At 36.2% G+C, this 12579-nt stretch overlaps 2 non-coding genes across 2 annotated transcripts; both read right to left on the reverse strand.

The window, feature by feature from the left end:
• Positions 1-1122: 1122 nt before the first annotated feature.
• On the reverse strand, positions 1123-1194 carry Trnaf-gaa (transfer RNA phenylalanine (anticodon GAA)). The gene has a single exon. It is a non-coding gene; the product is annotated as a tRNA-Phe (tRNA).
• Positions 1195-1200: 6 nt separating this feature from the next.
• On the reverse strand, positions 1201-1274 carry Trnai-aau (transfer RNA isoleucine (anticodon AAU)). The gene has a single exon. It is a non-coding gene; the product is annotated as a tRNA-Ile (tRNA).
• Between the last annotated feature and the right edge of the window lie 11305 nt (positions 1275-12579).

Raw genomic sequence — 12579 nt, forward strand, 5'->3', positions numbered from 1 at the left:
TGGATTTTTGAAATGTGGAAAGTCATCTTAGTTGAAATGTTTTCGGTAAAAATCGCCAAAATTCATTTTCAAATACTTTGCTTTCAAATCCTTTTTCTTTTGAAGATCAATCAGTTCAAGTTGGATATCAGCTGGTGCTTTGTCAATGTCCGTGTTGAATGGCGAAGAGAATATATCAAACAAATGTTCATGAGATTTGAAGTCCTTGAAACGAGCCAAAAATTCATACAACAATTTTTCAAATTTAGTTTTCTTCTCCGGATGCATTCCATAGTCTCTCAAAGTTGGAAAGTGGAAAAGATGTCCTGTCTGTATGTGAGCTTTCCAAAGTCGTACTTTGTTCATAATGCCTTTTATGTGACCATACATTTTTAGAAATAATTGATTAAACTACCATTCAACGTTTTATAGGCAGAGAAAACTTTTTCTCGAACCGTAGAAAATTTCATGATCAGATCACCGCTTCAATGCGTGATGGAAAGCTACAGATAAATCTGCATCTGGCATTACAGAGTGCAAAAACAGTGTTGCAGAACGCGTTTTCGAATATTAAATTCTCATCAGTGCAACTACGTTTATGAACGCAATAACAACGGTTAACTTTAAACTCAATACAATACATTACAAACATTATAAGGACATATTCTCAGTGTTCAATTGAATATTAATAAATCCAGAGACATCAGAATAGAAAATTAAATACAATGGATTGGCGGTGGCCGGTGGGAGACTTCTACAATGGTTAACAGAAGGTGCGAAATTTACAATATTCCACTCCACAATGAATTGTTCAAACGTACCAGACTAAACTAAATTGCCGTATAAACATGTTTCGCGGGCCGCACACAATTCAAAATTGGCACATCTTTGCGGGCCACATAATTTTTCTTCGCGGGCCACATTTGGCCCGCGGGCCGCACGTTGCACACCCCTGTAATAGGCTATTAATTCGATGTAGGCTTATTTCTTGTAGCGTAGAAGGCAAAGGCCAAGGTTGACGTTTTTATGCAATCATGTTGCAGAATAGATAACTTTTATTTGAAATTATAAATTGATTTTTGAAATCGGAAATCTACAGAAAATATTTTGTTAAAAATTATCACATATCAATCCAAAAACAACTGCCTCGACCCGGGATTGAACCAGGACCTTCAGAGTTTCAGTCTGATGCTCTCCCAATTGAGCTATCGAGGCTGGATCTGGCCAGTACGGGGATCGAACCCGCGACATTCGCGTTATTAGCACGACGCTCTAACCAACTGAGCTAACCGGCCAGACGAAAGCGAATCACTTTAATATTAAACAAAATCCTGCACTATGCATAATATACGTGCATACACAGAACACGTATCGGTAAATAGGGATTCTTTCACTGCGGTTGTTTCCCTTGTCTAGAATCTCAATTACGTCACAGTCGCACTGGCTATTTAAATGTACAGTATATACATGTGCATAGTGTTGTTGGCTAAGGCGTATTTGCAACGTTCTCATTACTGACTACTCCAAACAAGATAGCCTAATTTATAAATCAAGCATTGCCCGCTCGTGGTATGGAAGGCTCAGTCTACCTTGACGATGACGCCAGGCAGTGGCTAATCGCTAAGTGCCCTGATAAATAGTGACAACACTGACAACACAAGACAAAAAGCAAACGAAAAACATTTCACTCTTTACATAGCTTATGTAACTGTTTAAATGGAAAAATAATAATGTGCCAAACTTGCCATAGCCTAAACCAGGGGTGTGCAACCTTTGTTACAGGAGGGCCAGATATAAATAATTGGGTGTAACCGCGGGCCGCACGTTTATTTAACATATGATTTCTAGTAGTTGCAGGCACAAAAGAGTAGTTTTTCTTGTTATTCATGTTATTCTTATATTAGGGGTTATCTCCTTCCAGAAATAATAAGTTAGGACGCATAACATTCTGAAGAAAACTGCTATTCAAATTTATTGTCACACTGTCTTTAAACGAGCTCAGTGAGAAGTTTGCAGCTGGCTTCTTTTCCTGACGGCTTTTTCCAAATTTGCTTTAATGGAAGTGATCGCAATTCGAAGTCCATTTTCCAAGTGTTGGTCTGTCAGAACCGATCAATAGGGAGATTTCATGACGCCAGTTTTAGAAAAAAATGTTCGCACAAATACGTTGAGCCAAAAAGTGCCATTTTTGAAGCCATGGATTTTTGAAATGTGGAAAGTCATCTTAGTTGAAATGTTTTCGGTAAAAATCGCCAAAATTCATTTTCAAATACTTTGCTTTCAAATCCTTTTTCTTTTGAAGATCAATCAGTTCAAGTTGGATATCAGCTGGTGCTTTGTCAATGTCCGTGTTGAATGGCGAAGAGAATATATCAAACAAATGTTCATGAGATTTGAAGTCCTTGAAACGAGCCAAAAATTCATACAACAATTTTTCAAATTTAGTTTTCTTCTCCGGATGCATTCCATAGTCTCTCAAAGTTGGAAAGTGGAAAAGATGTCCTGTCTGTATGTGAGCTTTCCAAAGTCGTACTTTGTTCATAATGCCTTTTATGTGACCATACATTTTTAGAAATAATTGATTAAACTACCATTCAACGTTTTATAGGCAGAGAAAACTTTTTCTCGAACCGTAGAAAATTTCATGATCAGATCACCGCTTCAATGCGTGATGGAAAGCTACAGATAAATCTGCATCTGGCATTACAGAGTGCAAAAACAGTGTTGCAGAACGCGTTTTCGAATATTAAATTCTCATCAGTGCAACTACGTTTATGAACGCAATAACAACGGTTAACTTTAAACTCAATACAATACATTACAAACATTATAAGGACATATTCTCAGTGTTCAATTGAATATTAATAAATCCAGAGACATCAGAATAGAAAATTAAATACAATGGATTGGCGGTGGCCGGTGGGAGACTTCTACAATGGTTAACAGAAGGTGCGAAATTTACAATATTCCACTCCACAATGAATTGTTCAAACGTACCAGACTAAACTAAATTGCCGTATAAACATGTTTCGCGGGCCGCACACAATTCAAAATTGGCACATCTTTGCGGGCCACATAATTTTTCTTCGCGGGCCACATTTGGCCCGCGGGCCGCACGTTGCACACCCCTGGCCTAAACAAAGAATAGCAATGCACCATAACTTGCCTTGCAAATGCGCAACAAGTACATTTGTATTTCTATTGTTTGAAAACATTCAAAATACGGTTCTATGCTCTCGAGTTCACTTCTAGATTTATTGCTGTAAGGAAACAAAGCTCAACTGTTTAATTGTCATTGCGCCTAGCAAGAAAGAAGGGAAGGCAGATATAAGAATTTGAGTGTAAAAACTTTGTTGCATTTTTTAGTTGAAAATTTTAGATTAAAAAGATGATAATATTCAAACTTCGATAATATAACTAAAACATGCCATTAACAGAATTCTACCAGATAAGCTTATAAAGTGAAATATTTTTTCAATTAATTTGATAAATAGGCTTCCAAATAAAGCGAAATAACACCTGGGCTTTGTGTTTTTACTGTGATTAAGCCTAATGGAATATTTATTGAAAACGACACAGCAACTTAGGCTACTAAAAGTATCTCAGAGCAGATACTGTTTTTCTGTCTTACGTTTTCATTTACCTATCAGGATGGTCCACAATTTTTAGAAGTAATAGTAGGCTAGATGTGCTGACGTAGTGAGGATGGACAAAAAAAGTCGGACATAAGTTATAGACCAGCCTTCCCATAGTCGGATTTCAGCCAGAATGCCAGCCTGGAAGGCTACCGTTTCGATGTAGACTTACTTCGCGTAGCAAAGAAAGACATGACCTAGCATTAACTTCTTTGTGAAACCATGCTGCAGATTAGACGGCTTGTATTCGAAATTTTGAATGTGAACAAAATCATCTAAAAAGATCTAAATAGATGATAAAAAAAGATCTAAAATCTCTAAATAGATTTAAAATCATCTAAAAAGATAAGGGCCTCGATCAGGGATTGGATCAGGACCTTCAGAGTTTCAGTCTGATGCTCTCCCCAGGGCCGTTGACAGGATTTCTCGGGCCCGGTACCAATTTATTTTCGGGCCCCTTTCATCGACAACGTTATGAATATAAAGGTCGCTCTTAAAATGGGGATGACACATGCCGTTCAAAGTAAAAAAAATTAAGAATATATTAACCCGATATGCCAAAAGCATGGTTGTTCAACAGATCTTGCGCAATCTTAAAATTTCCCGAACCGCGAAACTTACTATGTCTATTTAACGATTGTTTTTTTGAACTTTTATTTGTCACATGCTGCTAGATTATTACTTCTCGATTCCATTGATGTTTCACTGGTCATTTTAGGCTCACCAGAAGACAATTTACAGCAAAGTTAGTGCAGATAGTCAGAAAGTTTTCAATTTGATTTCGAAAAGGTTGGCCCTAACCCAAACATTTGATGATTGCTGCAATCTGAAAAGGGTTTTGGTCTAATTTTTAGTCCAGAAATAGAGATAGCAATCTTCTTACCTGTGCCATTTCAGTTTTTGAGTTTAAACAAGCATTAGTTTGTATATTTTGAAATTCGTGTTTTGGGTTAATATTATTCGTGGTTAGGGAAGTATTCGTGGTTAGGGAAATCCCTATACAGTACTAAACTAAATTCTTATTTTACTGCTTGGTGGCTGAAGTGGCTATTTTAGCACCACAGAGCTGAAGTGGGCCCGATACCCAGAAGGGGACCCGGTACTTTACCATCTGACGGCTTGAGGGGCTGTTTTAACCTCTGATGGCAATTCCTTTAGATCTGATTATATTAAGATCTTGATAATGTTTGAAGTCGCGGCAAATCTTTCAAATCCGGGACCCTTAAATATTCCGGGCCCGGGTCCAAAAGTACCACCTAGACCCCCCCTGGCTCTCCCAATTGAGCTATCGAAGCTGGATCTGGCCAGTACGGGGATGGAACCCGCGACATTCGCGTTATTAGCACAACGCTTTAACCAACTGAGCTAAATGCCCAGGCGAAAACGTTTCATTTGAAGATTAAACAAAACTGCGGTTGTTTCCCTTCTCTAGAATCTCAATTATGGCACAGCCGCATTGCCTATGTTGTGTGCAATGTACATACGCATATTGTTGTTGGCAGTCGCGCATTCACACCTTCTCATAACTGTTTGTTGAGCAAACAATCGCCTTTGAGTGCTTCCACTTCTTATGTAGGTAGCAAATAAAAGATTTAGTTCCTAACCTCATAATATTAACAAAAGTAAAAATTGAGTTGTTTAAATTTCAAAAGAAACTTTCATCAAACAGTATCCATCAAAAACATGTTTGCTTATAGGCTAAGTGCTTTACAAAACACACAAAATACAATGGAATGTAGTTATTACAGCATACACTTGAAGCCTTTGAAAATTTGAAGCAAATTGCCATAGAAAATCAGACTGAGATTTTAAAAACCAAGTGACCCCGGTGTTATCCAACCAGATTTTTAATGAACTTTGGTCTTCACTTGATTCCGTCGGTGAAATTAGCATATTTCAATCGAAAGTGTGCTTAAATATTCATGACCATTTATTGGTGTATGACCTGATATGTCACATATTGACTTTGATAACAGGACAATGCTCATTGTGAAAAAACACTAGATGGACAAGATGATGTACTTGTCTTATAATTGTTACGTCACAGTCAGCATTGTTCTCTTAACAGTTGAAAGTTCCAATCGTCGGATCGAAGTCAATGTGACATATCAGGCTATATTTTAATAGTTCAGTTCAGTTGTTTTTATTTCTGAGTTTCATTGAAAATCTAAGACAAGGAAGTTCATCTCTTTGCAGGGCAGTTGTTGTTTAACTGACTGGACTCGGCCTCAAGTTTCCGTGCCCCTTGGAAAAGTTACAGGCTTCTAAAATCATCTCGGGCCCAGGTCTAAAAGTAGCCTACTCCCTGGACCGCCTTGTTAACGCTATTGTCCGTCTCTCCCAAAGAGTATAATCTTAATTCGTTGTAGTCTATGATGACTAAAAACCCTCAAATTTTGTCTTGCTTCTTACACCATAGTAAACAATCGCAAAAGGTTTGTCCAAACGAAGGCACGTTCGTGGACTAACATCGAAACGTAGATACTGCATATTTTACTGTAACAAGATTGTAATTGGAGTCGTTGATAGGCCTAGTTAGGAGGCTGTAGTAGGCAGTGAGTTACACTTGACCTTTTTATGGCATGGTTGAGGCAGATTAAAGAGTTACGGGTATTACAGTTATCTGTGATCTTTATTGTAAGTTAATATGAAAATGTAAAAACTCTTGTTCGTGATATCAGTTCAAAGTACTCATGGCTACCTAAAGATAGGTGACCATGAACTACTAAAATTTAAACCCCAAATAGAAAGTATGCAGTTAGTAAAGGCAATTAAACTATAAAAATAATTGATAGATTTGAATCCGTTGTGAACAAAGCATGTTTTAACGAAATATGACTGTAGTATACCTAAAGTGATTGTACGGCATGCAACGTGATCTTGCCTGTAGCTGCTAGCCGTTTGTTGCATTGTTACAACAAACTGTACGTGTTTCACAGTAGCCTTGTAGTCAACCTACCGTCAGGTTGTCTGTTTTCTTAGTTTATGTATCTTTGTTAAATGGAGGTTTAATTCATGTTTTGTTTTCTAGACTTTCGTTATAAGTTAGTTTAAGCTTTAATAAAGCAAATACAATGTAAAGAATAGTTTCATTTCAATGACGAGATATGATAATTTAATGTTTTGAAACGATGTTCTGTCAAGCTGCAAAGAATATTTCATAGTTCTCAACAAGGCACTGAAACAATCAACATTTTAACAACATTAATTTTAAAAAACATAAAAAAATTCTATTTGAATAAAAACCTTTTAAAAATCCAATAAGGCTGAAACAGCTTGTTGAGGTGTTTATGTGAATATTAACTATATTTTATACCAAAAAACATACGAAGCAGTTTTGTAACAAATTTCACAAATTCTGGTTTACAGGCTGATAGTAATAAATTAACATTCAATTTCTTTAAGCTTCAGATGAGTGATTCTTTTTTGTTTAATGCTGGCAAGGTGGCAGCAGTAAGTTTGCATGGAAACGCGACAAGCTTTGGAAATGGAGATGAAAATGAAAGATTGCAAATAGGTAGGTAATCGTTTCAGATAAAAAGACTATTATTGGAGGAAAACGATTAGAACGTTTGGTCAATCAGATCAAAAGTAAATAGCCCAACATGCAGAAGCTAAACTGATGTGAGCAAACGTTTTGAAAATTCAATTTGTAGCACTAAGTTTCAAAACTTTTCGAGAATTAGTTTTGTTTTTACATTTTGATCTTTTTATGTTTTGATAAGATTTTTAGTATCAGTTTTCGCGAAGATGTAATTAAAACTTGTAAGTTTTAATTGCCAATGCTGCCTGTCGTCTGTAGTATCGCATTTGTGATCGCAGTTAACTGTATGTTTTTGCAATGGGCGCAAGCAAAAACATGATTATTATTATATAACATGTACAAACTACAAAGCATTGAAGCATGAAAGGCGCAGGCCATCACGATTTTTTCTCAAATTTTTAAAGGGTTAAAGTGGAGAAATTCCGCTAAACATTCGATGATTCAGTTTATTTGGTAGGCCTACTGTAAGCAGATGTTTGTTTTTTTTTCTCAAAATCAATTAGCTCTTTTTTTGCCCTTCCCTACGTCAAAGCCTCTACAAGTATGCGAAACTACCAGAAATAACCTATCAAGGCTTTGTCAGTCCGAGGATAAAGATTCCAAATCAACCAATCAAGCTCACAAGAGTAGGCCTACCTACAAACGTGTTTAATGCTAATTGGGTTTATTAATTTGAAAATTGGACTTTTTTAATTTGACTTGCACAACCTACAATCAATTTACAGGTGAATATTCAATCCTTGATCAAAACAATGTTTAATTTGCAGCAACAATTGTTGAAATTTCGATTGGGTGCTTATTGGTTGCAATTGCACTACTTGTGGTGTCAGTGGTTTTGTGCAAAACCTGTTCCGCGTGGTGGCGATACGGAGCTACGACGGATGACGAATATCACAAAATAAAGAACTTGGAAACTACTAAAAACAGAAAGAGGATTGCTCTTGGACTATTTACTCGCAAAGCAGAAAAAAGGTTTGTTTACAATAAGACACTGGCAAAAATAACAACCGAAAACCATTGGAACTGAATAGCCTTTTCGACAATAATTAAAAAATATAGTGAAAATTGAATTGTAGACTTAATGGTTTTCGTTTTTCATTGTTTGAATCTTCGTAAACCAACTAGTCAAAATACTCTGCATTTTGCCATCCTCACAACAGCATCTTCAACATTTGTCGTGTCCAGGCTTATGCCTAGTGATTGAAGATTTATCTAAAGGAGTCCAATCTTCTTGCTCACTTTCAGGATGTAGTGTCTTGCCAAATACGCAGCCGCATGCTCTTGAACGGTGCCGAACCGGATCCCTTTCAGGTGCCGTACTGCGTACCAGGGTTTTATCACTCGACTACTTGTTGATGCAGCGCTATACAAAAATAAGCAATAAACTCTGTTGTTGTGAGAAATTGTAAACTTACCTAGTCCACACTGTGCTAACGAATGTAGGTCTACATAATATTATGTTAACTTCAAACACTTTTCAATGTCTAAGATATTCAGAAAAACTTTAAATGCTGGCTAATATATAAACAACCTAAAACGTTATTGGTAATGCAGAACTTATAAAACCTTGGTTTTAATGAACTAATGTGTTAGTAAGTCGTTTAAAATAACTGCGCAAGCGAATTCAGACAAAGGAAAATTAAATGTTGTCATCTTCATAAACCTGTAAATTAAGTGAAATTACACAGTAATGACCGAATAAATGCTAAACTTTATTGAAAGCAATTCTTGATTACATTTGTTTGCTGAAGCTGTGCACTGTAGATGAAAGCGCATCAGAAAGCACGCAGTCCATTATGTAGTATGCAGTTTCTTCTTACCACGTCACTGAACATATAACGATCACACGTTTCAGAGATAAAGCAGAAAAATATACAAAACATAAACAAATACCACAAGATTTGATATTTGCATTGTCTAGTTATTTGCAAAGCGAATGGAGAATGCTTACGAGATCCTTGTTGAAAACAGTTCTGGTTGTTTATTTATCATTTACCGCAATATGTTAAATGTCAGGGCAAGCGTATAAAAATCAATAACTCAAACACAATCTGTTTAGCTGGTATTTACAACAGCTTCTTTGATTATATCTTGTGTTTGCTTGGAAGATTTTGAAACAAAATCTGTTGCTTTGTAACATTGGCTCTGTTATATGCTATCATCATCATCATTTCCAGCTTGTAGTGGCACACTGCAGAGCGAAAGCTTATATAATGTGATGTGAGTAATTTGACTAAGCCCAAGTATTTTTAGCAACTAGCTTTAAAGATCAAATATGTTTCTTTAGCTATCGTGCAGAAACATCGAAAATAATGTCGACCGTCTGATTGAATAATTTTTCAACAACGCTGGTTGAATTTTCAATCTTTTGATGAAAAGCATTTCGCATGTTTCGTGTTATTGGCCACTAGAAAATACTTTCATAAAATTTTCCTCAGATATTAAGCCAAGGTACATATTGTATCTCCGATATGAAGCCAAAGTAGGAGCCTACGCTTGACCTATCTTCGTAGTTAAAACAAGAACACTTGACCAAATTTTTACATGACTTTTTCAAAGCGTACTGAAAATTAATTTCACTGAAAGCCTGTGTGATCAATGGAAGTCACCAATGTGAACTCACGATTTTCAAAACTTTAACATCGCGATCACCTCCAGTTTGGATCGTACGTAGGATTTTGCAACGGGGGATGAGGCAGTCGAATTCAGCTTAACATTTTTTGACAAATAAAAATTAGAATATTTCATGTTGTATATTTTATTTTATTTGAAAAGGGAAAGGAAGGTGGACATGGTACATTGTCCTCATTATTTTTATTATTATAACGTGGGATCTAATGGAAATTTATGTTTTGCGAAACAAACGTTTATCTTCGGCCCCGAAACCAAGACAAAGAAAAAAACTTATACAAAGTTAATATAGAGTGTTGCAGTCTTATTATGTTCGTTAAATAGCTATAAAAAAATACAAAATGCATATGCAGCAATCTTTCGAGATTGACATGAAAACGTTATAATTTGTAGAGGCAGCGAAAAGCAATCCCATCTCCACTTAAATAATTAAAAAAGTATTTTCCAGAATTAGCGTTGTCACAGAGACAGTTTAATTTTCAAACGTTTTTCAATTTAGCTAAATTCGAGAATTTAGTGTCTACGTGCTCACGGCACCCTGTTTTCAAAGTTTAAAATGACGTAGATTATAACTTGCTTACAATTATTCTTAAATATATCACATGATGGGCTATTATTCTTTTGTTATTTAGCAAAACAATCTTTTGAGAAATGTCAGGCCAAATCTTCATCAATTATTAAAAGTATTGTTCGCTGACGCAAGACGCTGCCTCTTTTCAACAACATTTCCGTAGTTACGCAACAAAAATGAGTTTTATTTGCATCCGGGTCGAAATACAGTATCCCATACTTTCAACTATCAGATGAGTGTTGTTTATTCTATTTTTACAAACCGTTATAGTGTTATAGAGTTTTACAAAAAAAGGTAAAACGTTGGTTGCCGTATTATGTTAGAAATACGTATAGATAAGCTATAGCCTGTAGTTTCCTTTGTTAGCATGATAACGATGGTAATGGTTTTCGAAAAAAAGTCCCATGATATCTTTGCAATGTGGGTATTGGTAAAATTGATCAACATACGCAAAACCCTTAAAAGTAAAATTTGATCTCGTTCGTACAGACGCTTTGACATGATTCGTTACTATAGAATAGGCTAAAATTACTGTACGGCGCAAAATAGTTGGATAGGCTCATCTGGATTATTTAAGGAGTCAGTATCAAGTTGATTTGAGTGGTTACTGGATGTGTAGCAGCAAAAGCCTGGCAAAAGCTGTGTTTACTTTAAATAATGCAGAGTTCTCTTAAGAAGTTTAAGTAACAAAACCGACTGGGTGCAACACAGGGTCTACATATATCTCACAAAACATTTTATGTTCAAATGAGGCAAATTTTATGAAGTAAAAAATAATATATGTTATTTTGTGTACCGTATTCTGTTAAATGTAGCCTGCTACACAATAACAAAACATGTAGAATGCCTCGAGTTGGATGACCCTGGTGCAGCGTAAATATTTTCAAATATTCTTGCTTACTCATATGGCCACTGTCTGTCAATGGCAATTATGGTATTTGCGTTTCAAAGTCAGATGCTTCACATATTTCGTCAATTACTGGACTGGAGTTGCGAAGTTCAACAAATAACACGTCAGGGAGCAACAACGCACAGTGTGCTGTGACCCTAAAAAGTGTGAGCAATACCGCATCACTGGGATTATGTCAACGAAATAAAATTTACTACAAATACAAGAGCACTTTCATGTCCGCTAGTTGCCATGGTAAAGTACCTTGTTGTGCAAGTTTTAGCCAAGTAAAGTGACAAAAAGTATAACACGAATAGGATAATGACAAACCTTTTGTATTGAACGAGTTGTTGAAGAACCACTTGACTAGTGGCGTAAATGGATAATAATTATGAAGTCGAGTATTTTGTTTTGATTTTCAAAATCGGTTGTAGGATTGTGGGAAAAGGCGCACAAATGAAACAAGATAAAAACAACTTTCCTTCGTGGAAAGTGCATAACAGATTGAAGCTTTATCATATTAAAGAAGTAGATAAATTAGGTTGTGAAATAAGTGGTGTAATATAATTGGAACCGGTGCTTTACGGTATGTAATTTCCGTGCATTACGTTTGGAAAAAGACCGCACCCTATACCGTATTTAGGTGATCACGGTTTTGCAATCGCGGTTTCAACCATTTACGTGTTTTGGCGAAATTCAGTGTTGCAACTAAGATTAATTTTAAGACATTTTATACTTGTGCAATCTGTAATAGCGCATGGAGTGCACGCAAACGCAAATATTTATATTTCAAAACCGTGTCAAAACTAGTTCGAAGTGTAAGCGTTCAGTCTGTTGGTCGTTGAAATAGGGAGCGTTTTCGAGATGAAAACAAGCAGATAGAAAGCATTTTAAAGCAGTATAATAAGCACTTATAATAATAATAGCATTTAAAGCGTTTTCAAAATAAGCAGTTAGAGAGATGTTTAGAACGGTTCTAACTATTTGCGGTTTCAAGGTATTCGCGATAAGGCTCGGTCTCTAATCCCAACGAATACGAAGGATCTGCTGTGTATACCACGGCACAGCCTGGGTGCAGTGGGTCATGGCTACTATCTCCAGATATGAATAGGTACATCCAGTAGAGTTCACAGGGGGTTTCAGGAAGTACTTTTACACCCGGGATCATTTTAGGTGTTCAGGAAATATAAGAAAAAATCCAATTTTTTTGAAATCGTATAATTTTTAGAGGTGCCTTGTTAGTGGGTCCCGAATCTCTCATTACTACCAGGCCCGAATTATTCTCTCGCGGCTCTGAGTACACTTTTAAATCAAAAGTAAGTTGTTTTTG

Source organism: Aplidium turbinatum, chromosome 11 (assembly GCF_918807975.1).
Source record: "Aplidium turbinatum chromosome 11, kaAplTurb1.1, whole genome shotgun sequence".
Taxonomy (NCBI): Eukaryota; Metazoa; Chordata; class Ascidiacea; order Aplousobranchia; family Polyclinidae; genus Aplidium; species Aplidium turbinatum.